Genomic DNA, 23,366 nt, shown 5'->3' on the forward strand with positions numbered 1-23,366 from the left:
CAAATATGAGAATAGCATTCACATACATAAATGAAGACATGTTAAGAAGGATAATAACATCATTCATTAGACCAACCCTGGAATATGCATCAGTAGTCTGGAGTCCTCATCTCAAAAAGCACATAGACTAGATTGAAAAAGTTCAAAGGGCCGCTACAAGATGGATACCAAGCTTAAGGGACCTAAGCTACGAAGAAAGACTAAATAAACTGAATCTACCAACACTACAGGAGAGAAGGAAAAGAGGTGACATGATAATGCTATATAAATGCATATCAGGAAAGGAGAAAATAGACATAAATGATTACTTAACATATGGAGAAGCATCAGCAAGAGGACACTGCAAAAAATTGCATAAGAAGAGAGGTGATAAAGACGTAAGGAAATTCAGTTTCCCAACAGAGCAATTGATCAATGGAATGCACTACCGAATGAAATAGTGTGTGCCAAAACAATTCACAAATTTAAGGATATGTACGATAAATATGGTTTAAGACACGGGACAGTACGAGCTTGACTCATTCCTGTAAAGATACAATTAGGTAAGAACACACATACACGGAGTGTAAGTAATAGACTAGGCCTGAAAGTGCTGCTCTGAGGAGGATTGTAAAATACTGCAGGAGGATTTGGATAGGATACACAATTGGAGCCAGACGTGGGAAATGAAATTTAATGTAAAGAAATGCAAAATATTGGAAATGGGTAAAAGTACCAGGAGACCATCACTGAATTATTTTTTGGGTAATGAATTAATCACAAAAAGGAGAGAAGAGAAAGATTTGGGAGTGCTGGTCCAAGATCGTTTGTCACCAGAAAAGCACATTAACAAGATAGTTGGAGAGACTTATAAACTCTTGACTAACATAAGAGTAGCATTTCATTATATGGATGAGGAAATGATGAAAAAATTGATAGTGGCCATGATCCGCCCCAGGTTAGAATATGCAGCGGTAGTGTGGTCCCCACACAAAAACAAAGATATAAACAAGATTGAGAGAATACAAAGAACAGCAACCAAGATGGTCCCCAGTCTGACAGACCTGTCATACAGAGAGAGGCTGGAAAAACTGGATTTGCCTTCGTTAGAAGAAAGGAGAAAGAGGGGAGACATGATTGCGGTGTTCAGGACCATGGTGGGAGTAGATAAAATTGACAAAGAAGATCTGTTTGTATGGGATAAGAGAGCAACAAGAGGACATGGAATGAAATTGAAAAAGTCAAGCTGCTTGAAGGATATCAAGAAATATAGCTTTCCTTACAGAAGTATAGACTTATGGAATAGCCTGGACAAAGAGATCGTCCAGTCTAGAAACTTAAACGAGTTTAAAGTTAAATTTGACTTATTGAGAAAGAGCGACGGAAACCCACGAGCATAGTACATTCCGTGTATATCACAATTAGGTATATTAGGTAAATACTTAAATATTTGGAACGACTTAGACAAAGAGGTGGTGCATGAGAAAAACATTCGTGTGTGTAAAGGTAGACTTGATAAATGTGGATATGGAGACAGGACAACACGAGCATTGCTCAATTCCTGTATACTACAAATAGGTAAATACACACACACACACATGGAGTGTTAGTAACAGACTAGGCCTGAAAGTGCTGCTCTGCACACACACACACACACACACACACACACACACACACACACACACACACACACACACCGCTTGCTGGCGCAGTGGTAACGTTCTCGCTTGCCATCTGGTAGATGGGAGTTCGCGCCTCGCTCAGGTTGCGAAAAGTTTCACTGACGAAGTGGGTGGTTACTGTCCCCCTTGAGCAAGGGGACGGGTGTGTGGGTGTGTGAAGGTCACAGTCTTGCCCTTAGATCGCATTACATGAGCTCACACCTCCCTTCCGGGAGGGTAAAATGCTGACGATCACGACCATCAAGTGATCCTGACCAACCCGGTGAATTACACACACACACACACACACACACACACACAGAGTGTAAGTAATAGACTAAGCCTGGAAGTGCTTCTCTGTACACACACACACACACACACACACACACACACACACACACACACACACACACTCACAGGATTACTGCAGTTGGTCAATTAACCTACACTAGCCAGCTCCTGTCTATCAGTACAAGATCATGAAATACAATGCAGTAAAACAAAGATAAAACAAGAACGTAAAGGCAAGTTTCTGAGGACTGAATGGTGCAAAAGTAGCCGATGCCTTGCTAAACAGAAAATGTGAGAGAAGAAGGTGACTGAATTACTGATACACCGTACTGGGTGGAGTATAAGCGATTGTGATAATGGTGGGTGAAATAGTAAAGACTGGTAGGCCTAGTGATGAGCTAGTATGAAGAGTGCAGCTTTGGAAGATGCAAAGAAAATGTTGATCAGGTACTAAGATGGGCTGCAGCAGGGATCTTTTTAAGTGGACGAACAGCCGATTGTGGCATATGGAAGGCAGATGTGATGAAACTTTTCTCTATCCATGAAACTTACGTCTTACAGCTCCAAAGTAATCGTCCTGACTGCAAAGTACTGTACTGAATTTATACAACACTTTAACCTAAAACTGTATAGAAGTAATTTTGTGGACAGAATCTATGAAGAACTATATTGCCATATACAGTAAAGAATGGAAATTCAAAATCTGGAGGAAAATATTGGACCTGCACGACAGTAACTAAAATTAATGAGTTAACCATACGTTTTTTTCTCTTGACAGGTGTGAAAATGTTAACACAGGTGTGATGATGATGATGGATCTGACTTCCGCATCACTGGTCGCACTTCTACAAGTTACTTGAAACTCCATCATTATAAAAGTAAATTTACCTGAACAATATACAAGAACATAATTCCTGTCAAAACTGGACGTACCATTACATTATAATGTAAGAATTAGGCCACAGTCTCAGTTTTTTTTTTTTTTTTTTTTTTTTTTTTTTTTTTTTTTAAATGTACATAGCTGGACATCTCTGGAGGAGCCTTCCTTACCATTCTACCTGCTTGCAACCTTCAATTTCTCAAACATAATGTATCCAGTCATCTTGAAGTGATATATCTTGATTCTGGCTTCCTGTTGTTTTGCACTCTGAGACAAATGAAATAAGTCTACAGGTCTTTACTTTCTCTTTTCTGCAGTTGGGTGAAAAAAAAATGTTACACAATGTGTCTGGGATCCAGCCGGGGGACCACAACATCTTCCGGGTGTATAGGGCCCATGTGAGTGAGGCTCGGCAGGTTCTCCTTATCATCCTCACCTGGGGATGCCTCAAGAGTCCCACTCAGACCTTTGAGGAATTCATAACAGTTGATAATGGCCGGACCAGGACCTTCTTCAGCAAGTTATTTGATAAACAACAGAAGGAGAAAATAAGGTCCAACCCTTCAGGTGACAAATTTGATATCACCCTCCTATATAAGGTGATCCAAGCTTCATGTCACTCACTAGCTTCTTATGGTGATGACAAATGGATCACTGAGGATAACACACAGCTTGAGTACTTGCTCACTTGGATCAAGAACTCTCGGAACAACTTGGTACATGGAGAGACCTCCATGAGTAAGGCAGAGATGGTGCAAAGTATTGAGCAACTGAGAGCCAACCTGGTGCAGACCCTCAGGATTGGAGGTGCACGGTATGCAATTGATTCTAGCGAGATTACTGAAAAAATCTGTCAGCTGAATGACAATCTCACTGCCATCAGAGACCAGCCATTCACACCAATAGACCTGAATGACTATCGCAATCAGCTTCTGTTTGATAATCTTAAATCTGCCCTGTGTATTGAAGGAAGGGAGGAACTTGGACATCTATACAAGAAAAAAGTCTACCTGAATCCCCTCTCTTTCTTAGACAACAAAGAATATCACCTCCGTGTCGGAACAGTGTTTATCAATCTCCTTATGCACAACCCAAGAGCTAATAGAAGATATGAGCCCATAAATTACCAGGATCTTCTTGAATACTGTGCAGAAATGTTGGAATCCAATGACACTGACTCTAGCAGAAATGATTCTAGTGGCTGTGACTCAAGCAACAGTGACACCAATAATGATACCATACAAAAGCCTTTCATGGTTTTCCTGGAGGGTCGTGCAGGCTGTGGGAAGACAACACTCATAAGATTCATCATACTGCAGTGGATGGCTGGAGGAAGTGACATCAAGCGGCTGAGTGAATATGACCTGGTTCTACATATGGAGTGTCGTAACCCGCATGTTGACTCTCTCACTCGGCTACTCACCTCTCTCATGCCAAACACTACCTCTAAGTTCCACAAAGATGACCTGATGAGGATTCTCCTAGATTTAAAACTACTGGTGCTAATTGATGGCCTAGATGAACTTAATATGTCCTCATCCAAAGTATTCAAAGAACTACTGCACATTGAAGGCACATGTGATGTAACACTTATTTGTACCATGAGAACAGAGGCAGTCAAGGAAATGTATCAAACAGCATCTGCCAATATGAGAGTGATACACCTACAGATACAGGGGATACCACTCGAGAAGAAAGAGGATTTTGTAAGGGTCTTGTACAACCAACTGCTACAGAATGGTATGACACAACGAGACCCTGGGCAACTGCTGCAGTACATTCACAATGCTCCAGCCTACATGCAAGATTTCTTCAAATTTCCACTCAACCTTGTACTTCTGACATATCTGTGGGCCAAGGCACATGCCCACATTGGACAGATCACTTCCCAAACCACTCTGTATGCTGAAATTCACAAGTTGTTACTGGAGAAATTGTATGAGCGGCTAGTACACAACCCACAGACTCAGCATCTATCACTCACTCTCATCAAAACCAAGATTAATTCATTCCTGGCAGTTTTGTATCAAGAAGCACTGATGGCACTAAGATTTGATGAGATTTTTCTTAATGAAGAAACCACCAAGAAACTCAAGGACAAATGCTGTGAGTTAGGGTTGCCTTCAGAAGAAATTTTCTCAGTATTTTTGGTGACAGGACTGAGCCTGGGTGGTGATAGGTACATTAATCAGCTCAGCTTCCCTCATAAGGGTATTCATGAGTTTTATGCAGCCAACCACTTGATGACTATTGTAGGGAAGTACCCTATCCCAAAGCCTGACTACACGCTAAAGTGCTTTGATTCCTTCCTCTGTCAGATGGCTGTACCTGAATACCAACATCGTCAGATTATTAACTGGACAACAAAACTCCTCAAGAAACCTCAAACTATTCTCGGTGTTCTGAAAGAGCTCTATGATAATGAACATGAGTCTCTCAGTGTCAGCAAGTATCAAAATGTTACATACCATTTGCTTGGACTTCTTAGTAACAAGTATCCCAATATTCTAGATGAGGCTGCAGAGGAGATTGTGCAACTCCTGGCTGAATCAACCAAGACATTTGATTACTGGGTGGATGTGTTGAAGGAAGCTCACTACCACACCAAGGTTGCTGAGGAAATAACAAAACAGCTCACAAAGCTCTCATGGATAGTAACTGATGGACATATAGAGGCAGCAACAACCTTTCTGCAGTTTTGCTGCCCAAAATACTTGAATGTTGATGTCACAGCTGAGCCAGCAAAGATACCACAACTGTACAACTTAATGACAACTCTGTCCACCTCCACTTGTGAGGTGCAGCTGTATCTCCATCACCACTGGCGCTACCCTCAGTCTGGTTTGTCAGACTTCTTCTTGCAGATCCTCACAGGTGATGCGGATGACATACAGACTCAGTCACCTAAACCTTCTCTAAGTGCCGCTGTTCACAGGTTCCACAACAACCAAGAAATAGCTGGTACTATGCCTGGTGGTGAAGCACAGCAGGATTCAGTCACAGCCGCGACAGTTGCCCCTTCAGGTCACGGATCACAGGATGACTTGTACACAATGGCATCCTTCAAGTCCAACTACTCAGCGTTGGACTCTTGTGTGTTGACATCGTCATCCAGTGCTTACAGCTCACTCAAACAGAGGTTAGTTCACTGACCTTCATTAGTACTGTACATGGAAAAATGTTCTGTATTGGTTTCTGTATCAGACCATTACTGGAATAAACAGTGACAGTATTGTACAGTGCTCACTCTAGCATTACTAAGCCTTTGAGACAAATACTTTATTTGTATCTGTATCAGACCATTACTGGAGTATACACTGGCAGTACAGTGCTCACTCTACCATTACTAAGCCTTTGAGACAAATACCTTTTTTGTATCTGTATCAGACCATTACTGGAGTATACACTGGCAGTTCAGTACTCACTCTACCATTACTAAGGCTTTGAAACATGCTTTTATTTTTATATGTATCAGACCAATGTTGGAATGTACACTGGCAGTACAGTGCTCACTCTTGCATTACTAAGTCTTTGAGACAAATACTTTATTTGCATCTGTATCAGACCACTGCTGAAAGACACACTGGCAGTACAGTGCTCACTCTAGTATTACTAAGTCTTTGAGACAAATACCTGTCAGTCTTTAACATTGGCAAATTTCAGGTTCAATCAAGTGCTCTTGATAGTACATTTGGTACTCTAACATAATTTTCAGTGCATTTCCATAAGGTCCTAATGCCAAATCAAAACTCTGCTTATCAGAAAAGTTCTCAACCCTAACATAATGTAACTGAATTACCAGTACAAGGTACTGTATTAGGTGTTTGTGTCCCTGTTGTGATGCTTAAATGGCTGCTGGACACCAGCCCTCTGTTGATGCTTAACTGGTAGTGTGCCGCACCTCAGATTTGGACTTCCAGATAGAGAAAGAAATGAAACAAGTGATAGTGAGTTATGATGGTGAATGTTTTGGCAGGTGCCGGGTGACGGAGGTGATGGGTCGGCTAAGTGAGGGAGCATTCAAGAGGCTCCCCCCTACCATCCAGGAGTTGCGCCTGGCCATGGCTGATGACAATGATGCCCTGGATCTTTGTCTTTCCCTGCCCACCACCCTGCCTGCCCTCATCAACCTCAAGAATATTTGTATGACATTATTAACTTTTCATCAGTATGTTGCTAAGTGTTTATAGTACTCCTCTACTAATTCTGATGATGCAGGTCTGAAGGCCACTGTCACAAGTAATGTTACTACTGAGGCTGAATTTGTTATTAGTTTCATTCTTCTTCCCTACTCCCACCAACATGCCACAACCACACCCTTGCTGTTGGCATAATACCATACAGCGCCATGTCCCCAGTTCCAAAAAAAAAAAAAGAGGTGGGGATGCAGTACCTAAGCTGGTGTCATGCAGCAGCTGCAGCTGCTGATAATCAAAACAATGGACCACTGGGTATCAGAGTACAAATTCATGGCCAAAATTTGGAGGGTGAGAGAGTGGGGGCCTAAAGACAACTGTGGGAGTCTGTAGCGACAGCACCCCTCACAAGGAGACGAGAAATATAAAATTCTTGTTCAGCATGAAACTTGTCATCCTGAAATTCTACCATACCTACTGGTAACTAGACATATGATACTAACAAAGAGCAACCCTTGTGCAGAAAAGCATAAAAAATAAACTTAGTTCATTTAATCTCAACCTACAGTCCCCAAAAGAAACAATAAACAATACACAGCATTTTTCAGATTTAGCATTGTTTATTTTGGTGCAATGTTCTAACTTTTCAAACAATCCAGTCATTACTGAGGGAGAAATGTACCATCCCTTGCTGAATTCAAAATGACAGTACAGTGATCCCTTGGTTATTGCGCATAATTGGTAGCAAGCCTAGTGCATGATAACAAAATCGCTCAAGAACGAAAGCACACAACTTTGGGGATTTATTCTAACTGGTACAGGGCACATACCCATTTGTAAATCCAAATTTTCCTTTTACAACAGTTTTGGCTCATTTAATATACTGTACATACTGTTGTGGTATGTATCAGAAACGCACACATAGGCATGGTTCGATTAATAAAAAATGATGGTGAAGTAAACAATGAGAAAGCTTGGGATCAAGGAGTGGCTAGTTAGAGTGGTTATGGCTAAGTATGTGGGTGCTTGCTCCCAGGTGAGACTGAATGGAGATTCAAGTGATGAATTTTCCATGAATGTTGGTGTGCATCAGGGGTCAGACTTGAACCCTTTATTGTTTATCATGATGCTTGAAGCTCTCTCACATGACTTCAGAAATGGATTCCTGAGGAAGGTGTTGTATGCCAATGATTTGGTGTTGATTGCAGAGTGAATGGGAGGCTGAGGAATGAGTTGGGAAGTGGAGAGTTGGTATGGGGCACAAGGGTCTAAGAGTAAATGCAGGTAAAACAAAAGTGATGGTATCTAGGGCTGGGGGCAATACTGTCATAAGATGAGGGATAGTGGCCATGTGCAACTTGTCACAAGGGCGTGGGAATTAATTTCATCTTGTGCAGTGTTTGTGATAAGCAGGCTAAGGTGCATAAGAGATGCATTGGTATTAGAGGTAGACTGCAGGATAATGCTGATTTCATGTGTGCAGTGTGTTTGGAAGAGCATGTTGAGATTGTCAAGTGTGATAGGATTGATCTTGCTGGTAAGTCTCTTGGGTGTGTAGAAGAGTTTTGTTACTTGAGAGACTTGTTGAGTGATGAAGGTGGTGCTGAAGCTAGCTTTGTGGCTAGAGTGAAGCATGATTGGAATAAGTTCAGGGACCTGTTGCCTCTCCTGACATTGAGAGGGCTCTCCTTCAATACTAAGGGATCTTTGTATGCAGCATGTCAAGAATAATGCTGTATGGTTGTATGACCTGGGCAGTAAGGGAAGAGGATATTTACAGGCTCAAACATACAAAAATTACAATGATTAGCTGGGTGTGCAGTATGTCCTTGAATGCAAGGCCTGGGGGGGCTAGGTTTACGATGAAAGAGTTAAAAGGAAGAATGGGGTTGGAATATATTGGTGCTGTGATGAGGAGACACAGATTGTAATGGTTTGAGCATGCAGAGAGGATGGGGGATAACAATTGGATGCAGAAAGCGAGAAGCGTGGACATTGGTGGTTGGAGCGCAGGAGGCAGACTGAAAAATAACTGGGATGAGGTCGTAGACTGTGACCTCAGAGATAAGGGACTGTACAGGGAGGCTGCAAGAGATCAAGCAGCATGGAAAGCCACCATTAGGTGACAAGGCCAACGCATGCAAGCATGTCGTGGGTCTTTTATAAACAAAATGAAACAAAATAAAAAGGGCATAATAAGGAAAAAACACATACCATATAGAGACCTGAGGTGAGCTTGAAGTTAGAGGTTCTGAGGCTTGAGGGTGAAGAGTTAGTAGTCTCCACCACCTGGGATTAACTCCTCGAATTGGACCTCATCTATGAATCTCTCAAAGCCATCAGAAACGACAGATTTTGTGCCATCACTGTCTGCAGAAACCAGCTCAAATGTGTGATAACAAAGTCTTATAGCCAAAAAAAAATGTGCAATAATGGCAGGAGTGCAGATTTTCATCTGGCAGTGATGACAAAAAACACTAAACTAAGTGCATGATAACCAAGGGATCACTGTATTTGAGAAAAATATTTTTAAAAATAACAGTAACTAAAATCTAACATACTGATATCAGTATACTGCTTAACCCCTAAAAGATGGGCATCGTAATGTTTTGACACATGTTCAGGACGGGCATAATCAGAGGGTGCGATATGGTGGGGGATTTGCTGGGGGAAGGTGTGGAGGGGTGTGGGGATTTTGGGGTGGTGCAGGGATGGGGACTGGGTGCTTGAGGGAGATGGGGTTGGGGGGTGTGATGAGTGGGGGTGATAAGTGGGGGGTCGTGAGGGGGGAAAGGGTGGGGGTGGCAGTGCGGATCTGAGAGGTGGCGTTGTTTTGGGGGTGTGGGGGTTTGGGGGATATGGGGATGGGGAGTGGAGAAGGGTAGGGGGTTGGGGGTGGTGGGGGTAGGGGAAGGGCAGTAGGGGGTGGGGGATAAAGGGTGGTGGGGTGATGGTGGGGGGAGTGGGGGGTGGTGGGGTAGCAGCTGGGGGGGATTGGGGATTGTGAGAGCATTGGGGATTGGGGTCGGGGTGGTGGGAGGGTGGGGGTTTAGGGCAGTAGGGGGCTGTGGAGGGTATTGGGGGGATGGTGGGGGGTGGGGGGAGTTTGGGGGTGGGGTGGTGGAAGGGTGGGGATTTAGGGCAGTAGGGGGCTGTGGAGGGTATAGGGGGGATGGTGGGGGGAGCTGGGGGGTCGTGGGAGTTTGGGGGTGGGGTGGTGGGGGGTTGTGGGGGAAGGATGGGGGGTTGGGGTAGGAGGTGAGGGTGGGGGTGGATGGCAGGTGATATGTGGGTGTGGTGGTAGGGGGGTGGGGTGGGTTTGGGGTGGGTGGGGGGACGTGACCGCATATGAAGACACCCGTCTTTTTGGCCCTAGTACCCTTGGACAGCATATGTGGACACCCGTCTTTTAGAGGTTAAGCCCATCACATACGTCGCAGGATGTGGTTACAACAGGTCCATGAAAGAAAATAGGGCAAAATCCTGCAATGGTCGTGAGACTGTCCTACGATATTTGGGTGCCCTGCGATGAAACATAGTGTCGTAGAGGCTTGTCACGGGGTTTAGGTCCAGACCAAAATCAAAACTTTATCATGGGATTTCTTCGCTCATGGCCATGTCATATCATAATCGTATGACCGTCCTACGACATGTGTACGATTATAGTATGATTTTAGGGTCTTCCAAAGCCCTCAAAATCGTACGATAATTGTACACGTCATAGGACAGTATTACCATCATCACAGGATTATCGTGGGATATGGGATTATTGCAGGATTATCCTGCAATAATCCTGTGAACATCGCAAGACAAAAATATCCTCGTGCAAGTAGCAAAACAGTCATGAGACTGCAGGACGTCTACCTCCCTGGCTATAAATGCAGGGATCATCTGGATCCGGACAAATCACTCCTCGAAAATGTCAAAAAGTACACATCGCTTCACATTGTTGTCCACGTTGCTGAAGAAGTGCAGGATGGCCATAGTTCTGGAGAGCCTATTAAAAATTAAATATTTACCCATTAAACCCAACTCCTTAGCCTTTGCCTGGAGGAGACGATGCTTCTTTGAATCCTTGTAATCGTCCCTTGTCACATCATAAAATATGGGGTTGTTGGAGTAGAATTCACCAAGGGCTAACTGTACAACATCTGGTAAATTCTGCTCCTTCGTTGCCTTTGAACTTGCCCTTGCCAACTCTGCCATCGTCATCCTCATCATCTTCGTCATCATCACCGTCACCACCTGGGTTGTCTAGCTCCTCCTCATCTGGGGCTGGGGCTTCCTGCTCCTCCTGCACGACCAATTCCAGGGCTACCTCTGCTCCTCCTCCTCAGCTGGCCTCTTCCTACCCATGCCCCTCCCTTTGCCTTTGCCTTTTAGTACCATTTTATCAGAATATCTCAAACAAATTTTTTATTAAACCTGCAGAAACTCTTGGAAAATCTTGGAGAGAAAGGAGAGAGCCTAAGTCTGCATGCGCCTTTTATACTCTTCGACCGTCTTACAAGTGACGTACGATTGTCGTATGATGGTCCCGCGATGCTCGTACGAAGGTTATTTTGTCTTGCAACAATTGCACGATGAAACACCCATCGTACGACAAATGTAGGAGAGTTGCAGGACAATCACAGGTCAATCATACGATTTATCAATAATAAAGTGCCAATTTTTTCCCACAATGGATGCACGACATGATTTTCCTTTGTGACCGCGGCTAAGATTGTTGACTACAATGCTTCTGTCATTGTAACAGCCCACCCCACCATCATGGCCCTAAAATTTTGTATGATGAAAAATATCCTGCGACATATGTGACAGGGGCTTTACACCACTACATCACTTTCATATGTATGAGGAGTCTTCAAGGAATGCAGAACTTCAATACCTGTGGATCAAATCAGTAGAAGGAAAAATGTATGAGTACTGAGATGGCAGTCAAGATCAGAGATTTCAGGTTTAAAAGATCCACAAATACTTGTGTGCACAGTGCAACCCCTAATAAAACCGGCTGAAGAAAATGCCTTATGACTGTGCACATATAGTAACTATAAGTGTGGTATGGGAAATATTTCCAAGGAAAAGCACATGAGTCTACTGAAGTGCAGCAGCTGAAAACAAAAAAGGAAAGTAGAAGGAAGTGCAGCAAAAGATTTAAGAGAAAGTCTTCAGCGGCCAGAAATCTATTCATCTACCTAGATTCTATTACGATACACTTAACCCTACAGTTAATCAAAGGTATCCATATCGTAAACCCCCTGAAGACCCTCTAACATCACACATTGTCACTCCAAGCTGAACTTCCTTAAATGTCCCTTTGCTTTATCTTTCAGCCTCATATTTGGCTTCACCTTCTTAATCTGTAAGATAATTAAACTGCTGATATAGCCAAAGTTATAAGTTTTGTGTCCTGGAACACACTGTATACAGTCCATCCTTTTTTTTTTTTCCCACTGTTTTTCAGTTCAGAGAAAGCAAATCTCCAACAGAGTGGCCAGTGAAATGGGTCACACATCCATTTACTCATTATCCAAGGCCTTTAAAAATTCTCAGAGTCATCTCACCAGCAAAACATCTTTTTTTTTTTTTTTTCCCCCCACAAATGCCTGTGGGATAGAGCCATCCTGTTGACTGTTGAGTAGGAAAAAGGTGCAATACTGGCAGTACTTTCCATGAGCATCTTCATCCATCCATTTCTATTCATCAATTTTTTTGCTTCATAAACCAAACATCCTATCTTGGCCTTCCACACCTCCTCCCTCCATAAAACTTGCTCATATCTACCTTTTACAGTCCTAATCATATCCATTCTTTCTATATGGCCATACTACCTAAGTACACCTCCTCATATCCCTTGATCAACCTATTTCCATATATCATATCTTTCATGAATCTTTACATTTCTTATTCTGTCCAACTGATGTAACCCACAAATATTCCTTAACCCTCACATTTTGGAGAGTTTCTTTTTGGCAAGTAAAATCACTTGGTTGTTTGCCAGATGTGGATGTGATAAAAAGCTTTAGGAAAAATACATTGACGTGGTTTGGCAATGTGGAGAGGATGGAGAGTGAGAGACTAATGAGGACAGTGTAGTGGGTGAGGTGGAGGGCGGGAGAGGGAGGGGGAGGCCGAGGATGAGATGGAGGGAAAGAATGGAGAGGTAAATCAGAAGGGGGGGTGAGCTGGGGGTAGGACAGTGAAATGGCAGGAGACAGGGTAACATGGAGGCAATTTGTCTGTGGCCACCCCTCACGGGACTGAGGCACCTGGCAATAGACAAATAGACAGATAAACAAAGGTTTGCCACAGCAATATAGATAAGTTGTTCCCCAAAGGTTATGGGATAATCTACATAATTTCTTTACCTTCAGATTTGTTGTACAACAGGGAAGAAAGGTTGCTGGTTCCTTGAAAGCAGTGATAAGAAACGGAAGTTAGCATGGAAGTGAAAAAGTTACTACATGACAGTATTGTGATACCAAAGCTAAAGTATGGATGTGAAGCTTGGACCTTGTTGGAGGGAGACAAGTCAAGGGTGAGAGCAGTGGAAATGAGTTATTTGAGACGAGCATGTGGCGTCACATGGAGAGACAGACTGACAAAAAAGGAAGTGAAGAAGTGTTGTGGTGTGGATACGGATGTGATAGGAAGCGTTAGGAGTAACACACTGAGGTGGTTTGGCCATGTGGAGAGGATGGAGAGTGACAGACTGACAAGGAGAGTGTATGTGAGTGAGGTGGAGGGGGGGAGAGGGAGGTGGAGGCCGAGGATGAGATGGAGGGATGGAAAGGAGAGGTATAATAGAGAGGAGGGTGTGAGCTGGGAGCAGGGCAGTGAAATGGCGGGGGACAGGGCGACATGGAGGCAATTTGTTTGCGGCCACCCCTTATGAGATTAAGGTGTCTGGCAATAAAGAGATGGATAGACAGACCTTCAAACTTAGCATGTTTCCTACAGGTGATTAAAACTTGTCTGGCATTAGCCTGAGTAAAACAGATAAATCACCTCCAAGGTTTAAGGGGTAAAAGTTTTATTTCTGTTGTTCTCACTCTAGGTTTTTCAAATTCATGCTATGTGGGGACTATAACACTATCATACAGTTGTCTTGTAATCTCTGTACTCAGACCTCTGATTCACTTCAAGGCCTTTACAACACCCACACTTGCCTTTCTGAAGCCACTATATAGTGTATTCCACTTCTATTACACCTCAGCCACTTTTTTTTTTTTTTTTTTTTTTTTTTTTTTTTTTTTTTTACATCAAAGAACTTTGACAGCTTTCACCAATTCAAGCTTTTCTATTCACCAGCTTATTGCACTCTGAACTGCCTCTCACTCTCTCTCAATCACTCACCTCTCTATAATGTTTACTTTTAGGACTCATTCTTCACAGATATTCACAAAACTTTCAGCCAGTCTGCAAAGTTCTGTTTAATAAATGCAAGTACAGTAGTTCAGCATCTGACTAGTACAAGATTATTTCATTCCGGCAGTAACCAGAGAAGAGTAAAAAGACACCATTCTGAAGGTGACTGTACATTGCTGGTAAATTAGCTCCTATTTTTGCTCAAAGATGCCTATGAATAAAATTCCTCTGAAGTCAGAAATGAGTGTTGTTAGAGCTTAGAACCCCTTCAGTCATGATTCTGATGTATATCCATCACCCTCTCAATCCACTGATACATTTTTTCACTTTGTTTTTACTACCCCAAAATGAGTCTGCTCTGTTTAGAGTGTTTTGTAATGAAAGGATTAATGAAGGCTACATCTAACAGTCTGAAAAGTCTCCCCTAAGCAAAATAAAATTATCTGGAGGTAGCAATAATAAAAAAAATTATGTCACCAAATTCAAGATGCTAAAAGCAGCAGTTTGTCTGCAAACAACCTCAAAATAAAGCAAGAAGTGGGTTGGATAACTGAGGTTCTACTGTGTTGCAGGGGTGCACATAGTGGTTGGTGTGTCCCCAGAACTCCTACCTCAACTGCCTCACCTTCTCTTGCGTCCACGGCTGTATCTCTCTGGTATGGCAGACCAGAACATTGCCTGGGCCTGTCGAGTGGCACGAGCTCTTCTGCCATTAAACTTGTAAGTCTCTGTGGGATTCTGTAAACAAGTATAGTATATCAAGTAATATGCTGTTGTGAATTCTGTAACATATTTCAGGCAAAATGCTGTCTATGAATTCAGTAAATACATATGTGTAAAATACTGTCTATTAATTCAATACCCTTGAGTAAATGCCACTCTCTTGTCATTTTAATCCATTCACATCTTTCAACCTGTTTCTCCCTTCAGCCCTGTGGGGCCCCTGGCTGGTGATATGCCAAGCACAGCTATTTCCCGGATGGTCGTGGGGTCTGGTCATAATACCTAATGAAAAGGTCAGATTATAGAGGAAAGTTTAACAGGACCCAAAACATCCACTGACCAAAAATAAAAGCACAAAAAATAATGCTAAAATATTGAAAAGGAAGTCTTGATAAACATGAGCTGCATATTTACAATCACTTACATGCCCACCCTTTCAGTATCATCTTCAGAAAAATATTTAAATTCATGCAAAATTGTTTAATTCTGTTTAGTTTTTCAAGGCTCCAGCATCCTTGTATGCATCGGTCTTGGTCACCTATTGGTGGCTCTCCAACCTGCCCAATCGCTGGCAGCTTCCTTATTTACTCCCTTATCCCTGAGGTCACACTCAATGAACTCGTCCCAGGTCTCTTTCAGTCTGCCTCTCGATGCCCTCCCCCCAGCATTAACACTTCTCACTTTCTGCACCCAGTTATCATCCCCCATCCTCTCTACATGCCCAAACCATCTCAATCTACCTCTCCTCATCACAACACCAATACACTCCAGTCCCATCCTACCTCTTGACTCTTCCATCTTAAACCTAGTCCCCCCAGGCCTCACATTCAAGGACACATTGCACATCCACCTAATCATTGCCATTTCTGTACATTTGAACCTGCAAATATCCTCTTCCATTACTGCCCAGGTCTCACTACCGTACAACATTACACTCCTAACACATGCCGCATATCGCAAAATGGTAAAATAATGATAAAGCACACGATGTTCATGAAGGCATGTATGACTTACCACGGTTAATATGGGACAAGCCAGCAGAAGTGCTAATTACAACTGAATGCAAAAACTTTTCCCAAACCCACAAATAATTAATTGGACTCTCTGCCGCACTTATCACTTCCATTTTCTGGTATACAGATCAGTACAGTATTTAATTAATATCTGCTACCTTCCCATTCAACCTTCTGACAGCCCTTCTTAGTTCTGCTAATGGCACATATTCAAGTACCAGTTTCCTTTTTTTGTACACCACCCAGCCCAATCCAACTTACCACTACTCTGCTCTCATCACTTCCATTTATCAAATTTTTCAAATGTCTTTCCATGTGATGCTTATCCCACTCCACTTGTTAGCATTCTTCCATTTTCATCCTGTAAATCTTCATACTTTATTTAGTCATTCATCCTGCACATCTTCATGCTTTTTTTTCATTTATACAGTGGTACTTTGGCACCTCTTTCCAAAACAGCTTCCTATTTTCTTATCATTTTTTTTCTTTTTCTATCAAAATTTTTGGTTATGAGGAGTGATCACTTATTTTATCCCCTTCAAAATGTTCTTCTCCTGCATCCACACACTTTTTTCAATACTCCTGCCACTGATGGAAGCACTGCTGGAACTCTTCTTTCTTGATGCTCTTCAAGCTCCCACATAGAACTGTATGTCTCTCCTATCAAGATATTCCCTGACAAGGAGGACTTTAGTTTCAAAACGAAAGTGGGCTGTGGAAGTGGTTTTGGTGCAGCCAAAAATAATGCACAGAGTGTTGTCTGTCTGGTCCACAAGGTGTTGTTGTGGGTGTTAGATAGGATGGGGGCCCATTCCAGGGAAGCATAGGGCATCACTGACCTTATATATTGCCCAGTTTATCCGTCTAAGTACTCTGAGTGCACTGAGTCTGGGATTGCACTGCCTCTTGATGTCTTGTACATGGTCCTTGAAGGTATATCCAGTGTCATATGTCACTCTAAGGGTCTTGGAGGGTTAGTGTACCACAGGTATGTTAAGTGTGAAGTTAGGGGAGTACCTGTATTTGAGCTTGCTGCTGGAGATGAGTGTGGTGATGGATTTGGCCAGAGTGATCATCAGCCTGTTGTCCTTGACCCATACCTTAAGTGTGCTGAGATCATCTTGTTGCAGTAGGCAAACTGTCTGATATGTGGTGTGAGGTTGCTATGGTAGTGTCATCTGCATACGGGGAAATGTACATTATGTGGGTGTTTGGGGTGTGGGAGTCATGCATGTACTGGCTGAATAGTGTGGGTGAGAGAATGAAGCTCTGCAGAACTCCAATAGGGAAGTTTTGTGTTCATGACGATTTGTCCTGGAGCATAACATGAGGGGGGGAGGGGGAATCAGAAATGGGGCATTCTCTACAGCCATTTACTCTTCATTCAAGTCTATAAAATTTTCTCTTCCACTTCAGACACAATATCATCCAAACATACAGATTATATTATAAGTGTTGTACATTATTCTATCAACTCATTCACCAGTGTCCTGAATTACCTTAATACCATGTTCTACCGTGCCCTTAGCTACTGCTGCAAGTCAATTTATTATTCATCCACTTCATTAAGTTAATCATCATACAGTTTTGATTATTATGATATACAATACAGAGTACACAGGATACAAATAACCTTATCTAGCTGGTCTCCAAACATCTCCCCACTTCTTTAACATTTACATTTCTGTATTCTTATGGGAATCCACAAAATAGCAGATATTTATTTAATTTAAAAGCTGGCATGTAACAAGTTGTATGATTATATCTTCAATATCTAAGAGAGTTTGCACTCCCATTTGTTAACAACTCTGTACTGTATGGTACCTGTCTTAATGAAGGAAAAATAAGACATATAAATAAGTAAAAATATAAAATAATAATAATACAAAAGCAGAAGATTCTGATTACCCAGATTTCAAGCACTCAGAAGGCCTCAAGAACATCACTACAGGTAATCCAAGTTGTTTTTCAATCTTCTATCTATCTGTCTATCTATCTATCTATTTATGGCCAGACACCTTAATCCCATAAGGGGTGGCCACAAACAAATCGCCTCCATGTCGCCCTGTCCCCCGCCATTTCACTGCCCTGCTCCCAGTTCACACCCCCCTCTCTCATATACCTCTCCACTCCATCCCTCCATCTCATCCTCGGCCTCCCGCTCCCTCTCCCCCGCTCCACCTCACTCACATACACTCTCCTCATTAGTCTCTCACTCTCCATCCTCTCCATATAGCCAAACCATCTCAGTGTGTTTCTCCTAACGGTTCCTATCACATCCACATCTACACCACAATGATCCTTCACTTCCTCATTTGTCAGTCTCTCTCTCCTTGTGACTCCACATGCTCCTCTCAAATAACTCATTTCCACAGCTCTCACTCTTGACTTCAGTCTCTCCAACAAGGTCCATGCTTCACTTCCATACATTAGAGTTGGTATCACAATGCAGTACTGTCATGTACAGTAGGTACACACAATAAGTGAGTTTATGGGCTGCAGAGGAGGTCACATACTAGAAATTCGTGTACTGTGAATACATAAACTTATGGGAAAAATTACATAAGGGCGGCACCCCCCTTCATTGGTAACCCTTGAGACTCCTTTCAGACCTAAGTATTGTACTGTACAGGGAAACTATCTAAGACATATTACCTAAGATATAGTACACCAACAAGATTATGACTTTACTAAATCAACATGGATATGGCTTAACTAAACCAAAAAGAATATGGCTGTTCACCTTAACTTAAGAGGACAAAAGGCTTGATGGACGTAAGAAGGGGATCCGAGGCAGGGGGAGGCACCAAGTGTGCACCTCCTGCACCACCCAACACACCACCCGACACACCACCTTCCTCACCACTCTTGTCACCAGCACTTTCGACACTTTCACTAGCTAATGAACTCACTTTGTACATAAACCTTTCAAAGTCTATTTCTGACACCTCAGACATTGCAACATCCTCTTGATCCTCCCCAGGAAATGGCTTTTCTAATGTTGAAGGGAGTAATTCCTCACTTTCTTGAAGCCGCAGGTAATGGGTGATGAGGCAACCATTGGGGGGTCTTGGGGTGGCAATGTCGCGTGCTTGGGGAAACCCCAGATTTTGACCACTCTTCGCTGTCATCTCACCTATTACAAGTTCAGTTCGCGTACTACTAAAAAATACACTAAAATTCGATAAAAAATAGGTCCTCGCATACTATGTGATTTGCGTACTGTGAACTCGTGTACTGTGCATACCTACTTTAGTAACTTTTTCACTTCCATGCTCACTTCCCTGTTTCTTATCACTGCTTTCAAGGAACCAGCAACCTTTCATCCTTGTTTTACCCTTTTAAACACTTCACCCTCTAAACTTCCAATCTTACTCATCACACTACCCAAGTCCTTAAATGCACTCACATTTTCCATTTCCTCCTCATCCAACCTCACTGTACATTCACTGACTTCACTTCTCTCGTAGGCCATAATTTTACTCTTCCCTACATTCACCTTTAGATTTTGTTCCTTACATACTTTCCCAAACTCATCCACCAAGCCTTGCAGCTCCACTTCATCTTCACTTAACAACACAGTATCATCTGCAAAAAACAGTACAGGGAGTTTCTAAACACTGCCCTCTCTCATTAGGGTCACTTCAGCATCCACTGTCCTACCTTTTATGTCTTTTTTAACCCCATTCATAAACATATTGAACAACCATGGAGACATGACACATCCCTGTTTCAATCCAACCTTCAAATAGAAAAATTCACTCAGTTCACTATCCACACGCACTGCAGCCTTAGCACCATCATACATACTCTTCACAGCATTCAACAATTTCCCATCTGCTCCATATATTCTTAATACTTTCCACAATCCTTGTCTATCCACCATAAGCTTTCTCCAAATCCATGAAGGCCACATACAACTTCTTTCCCTTCTCTAGAAACTTTTCCACTAAAGACCTAAGAATGAATATCTGATCTACACAACCTCTTCCCTTCCTAAAACCTCCCTGTTCTTCTCCAACTAATTCCTCTGTTATTTCCCTAACTCTGTCAATAAGTATCCTACCATATACTTTTCCCATTAAACTAAGAAGACAAATGCCCCTATGACACACCACACAACTTCTTTTTCCCCTCTTCCTTTGTACAAGGGAATAATTATACCTGACTTCAAGTCCTCCAGGGCTCTACCTTCCTCCCAGGCCATTCTGCATATATTCCACATCCATTCTACTACTATCTCTCCCCTATGCTTCAGCATTTCACCACACACTCCATCAATTCCTAGGGCTTTCCCCATTTTTCAATCTTATTTCCGTCATTTTCAGGAAGTACGCTAGCATCAGCCTGGCACGAAGTGAGGTAAGCGAGCGGGGAGTGAGGCAGCTGGCCACTCTCCTCAGTCAGCAGGGGGTGGGTGTATATAGTGGCAAGAGTGGAGGACTGATGGTCGCTTCCCCACACCTCACACAACCACACCCTGACCTCACAAACCATGTTAAATGCTGTCTGGACTGTCCATTCTCAAGGTGAGCAGCACTGTCTTACATAAATTCATCTGTTTCCAGCTTAAACATATTCACTGACCTTCTCTTAGATCTACCAACATACCACAAAAAAACACCTACGCTAATACCATCACACCTGTCCTGAAGGTGATATCTCTAATAACCAGTATTATAAAGGTTTGCATTAGTGATCAAGTTGTATCATGTGAAGAAACATGATTCTGCCTACAATGTCCCATTTACTGGTTTCTTTTGATGTAGTGCCTCAAACCTATATATTCCATCCCAGGCCTGGAAGAGGTTTTGTGCACTTAGAGCCGCTCAGCAGAGAAGGATCAGTAAGGCAATTACTTAACCTGTGGAGAGAATGGATAACAATAGAGTGGTGAAGAAGGTATATCTGTGTGAATTTGAAGGAGGGAGGAGGCGAGGTAGGCCAAGGAGAAAGTGGAGAGACATGGTGGACGAATGTGTGAGCAAGAGAGGTTTGGAAGTCGGTGAGGCTAGGGAACTGACAGATCAAGCTGGCTGGATGAATTTTGTGAGGCGAAGTGCTTTTCTTTCCTTTACAGGTGGCTTTACATTGAGTGACAAGCCAAATGGTTTCCTGTAACCAAGAAACCATTTACAACGCTGGGTGGTAACCATATAACCAAACCATACGTGCTCCCTACGTGTCAACAAGTGGGTTGGTGGAGGGTTAGTGCCCCTCCCCGTAAAACAAATAACTCAAAGACAAATGGCCACCCCTTACCGGATTATGGCGTCTGGCAATAGATAGATAGATAGCATCTGGATTGACTCTGTCAGATACGATTATGTGAAGTTACAGAACATGGTGAATGTTTTTGGCATATCTGATAGAGCCAGGATTCCAGGGGCTTGAATGATGAGTGAATGGAAGTGTGGCCCATTGGATTGGGCAAGTTTGGGCTGTCTGGACATTGCTACTCCTCACCCTGCCCTAGGGTGGGAAAGGAGGTCCGGATGATGATGATGATGATGATGATGATGATGTGAACCTCTGCTTGAGTAATTCTGCGAGTTCCAGTTCAGCCTGTGTACCATGAATACCATGTGCTGTTCATTGGCTTACTTTTGCTCTTTTCCATGCCAGACACTCTCATCTGCCTTTTTTTCTTTTTTTTTTTTTCTTTCTTTCTTTCTCCTCCCCCCCACCAAGTACTGTACAGTATGCTCTTTCACCTGTCTTGTAGGGTTATCGGCCTGGCACTTCAAAGTTCCTTTTGTTTGCTTGTTCAGCCAGGGTAACTCCCTCCCCCCACTCCCTTTTCCCTGTGAAGCACTAATCTGTGGACAGTCTTTTTTGCGTTCAGTGGCACAGGTCACCTGTGTGTTTTCCTATTCCAGGAAATGTTGTCTCCAGTTAATTTTTTAATTTATTTTAACAATGCTTTTCTTGTGTCTTACACTTGAGGGATGAGAGTTCTGCTGCTCTCACCAGGGCTTTGGCTTTGCCTGGTCAATTTCCCTTGACTGTGACAACCAGGGAAATGCTCACCAGACACTGGTTCTTCACGTTTTTGTTCACCACCTTTCTCAGCCCGACAGTGGGACATAATGAAGTGCCACAACATCTGTGGGCTGTCTCTGGTCACAGGCAGACCAGTGTGAGACATACCAAATGCACCAGGTGGGAGGTGGATCATCTTGTGGATTTCCTCTTGCACATGGGGAAATTTTAAAAATTGTTGGCTTGCAACCCTTGATTTCCAGGAGCCCTACTTGTGTGGCAGTGGGGTCTAACCATCTCCAAAATTGAATTTATACTCCCTATTCTGGATTTATCATAAGGCCAACATGCTTGCTGTGTAACTTACTGTTATATTACTTTTATGATACTTGTAAGTTTTAGAGCACCGATAAATAAATAGCAGAATCTGTATTCCCCTTAATGTCTTTCCTTATGCAGGGTAAAAGACTATTTGGGACTGATTCATGATATGATGGTTTTTATCTGTGCAGGATGCTTGTCACCTACTTTGATTGCCCTTATACCCTCCTCAGCCTAAAATGGACGGGTGAGGGGGAGGGGAGAAGAGCCATTAGAATATAAAATAGCTATAAATTCTTTTCTCCTGTTTCTGCTGTATGAAAGTCCTCCAGCAAGTGGTATCTGTAGTTCTGAGGCACTATATCCTAAAGAGATCAGTAAACTGGCAAGTTTTGAAGAAAATCCTGTGTCTGCTGGCTCAAAAGGTGTGCTGCTATAATACTAGCCTCCTTGACAGTCAGTCTCCCCTTCCTTCCTCCATGCCTCCTTTACACCTCATACCTTTTATATGGGTACACGAATCAGCAGTGCATGGTGTTTGCTCTAGAACTCACATGGGCTGAGCTCGGGGAGGTTCATGGAATACATAATGATTTCCTAATGTTTTTTAATCGAAAATCATCACTGATTTGTTAACTAAAAAACCAGGAGCCTATTCCAGATCCAGCATGGGATACATAGCTCTGGGGAACTACACTCTTTGAATCAGCTGAGGGCTTTATTATAAAACCAGCCAATTACATGATGAAAGGAATTCAGCACACACCTATATATGTACAGCATTTTGATAGAATCACAGAAAACTCACAGATATATTTACCATGTAAAGCAGAGAATTAACATCCATCCATTTGGGTATACAAATGGAAGCAACATATGGAACATAATTGAGCATGAGAACATACAAGTTGAAATTGAAAAAAATAACAAGCTGGCATAACTCAGAGGAAAACATTAGGCTATCTTAAGCTGGAAATGAACTTTGTTTAAATACTCTCTACCATATGTAGCT

Source organism: Coenobita brevimanus, chromosome 70, assembly GCF_032717465.1.
Source record: "Coenobita brevimanus isolate Jiangsu-jjx chromosome 70, ASM3271746v2, whole genome shotgun sequence".
NCBI lineage: Eukaryota > Metazoa > Arthropoda > Malacostraca > Decapoda > Coenobitidae > Coenobita > Coenobita brevimanus.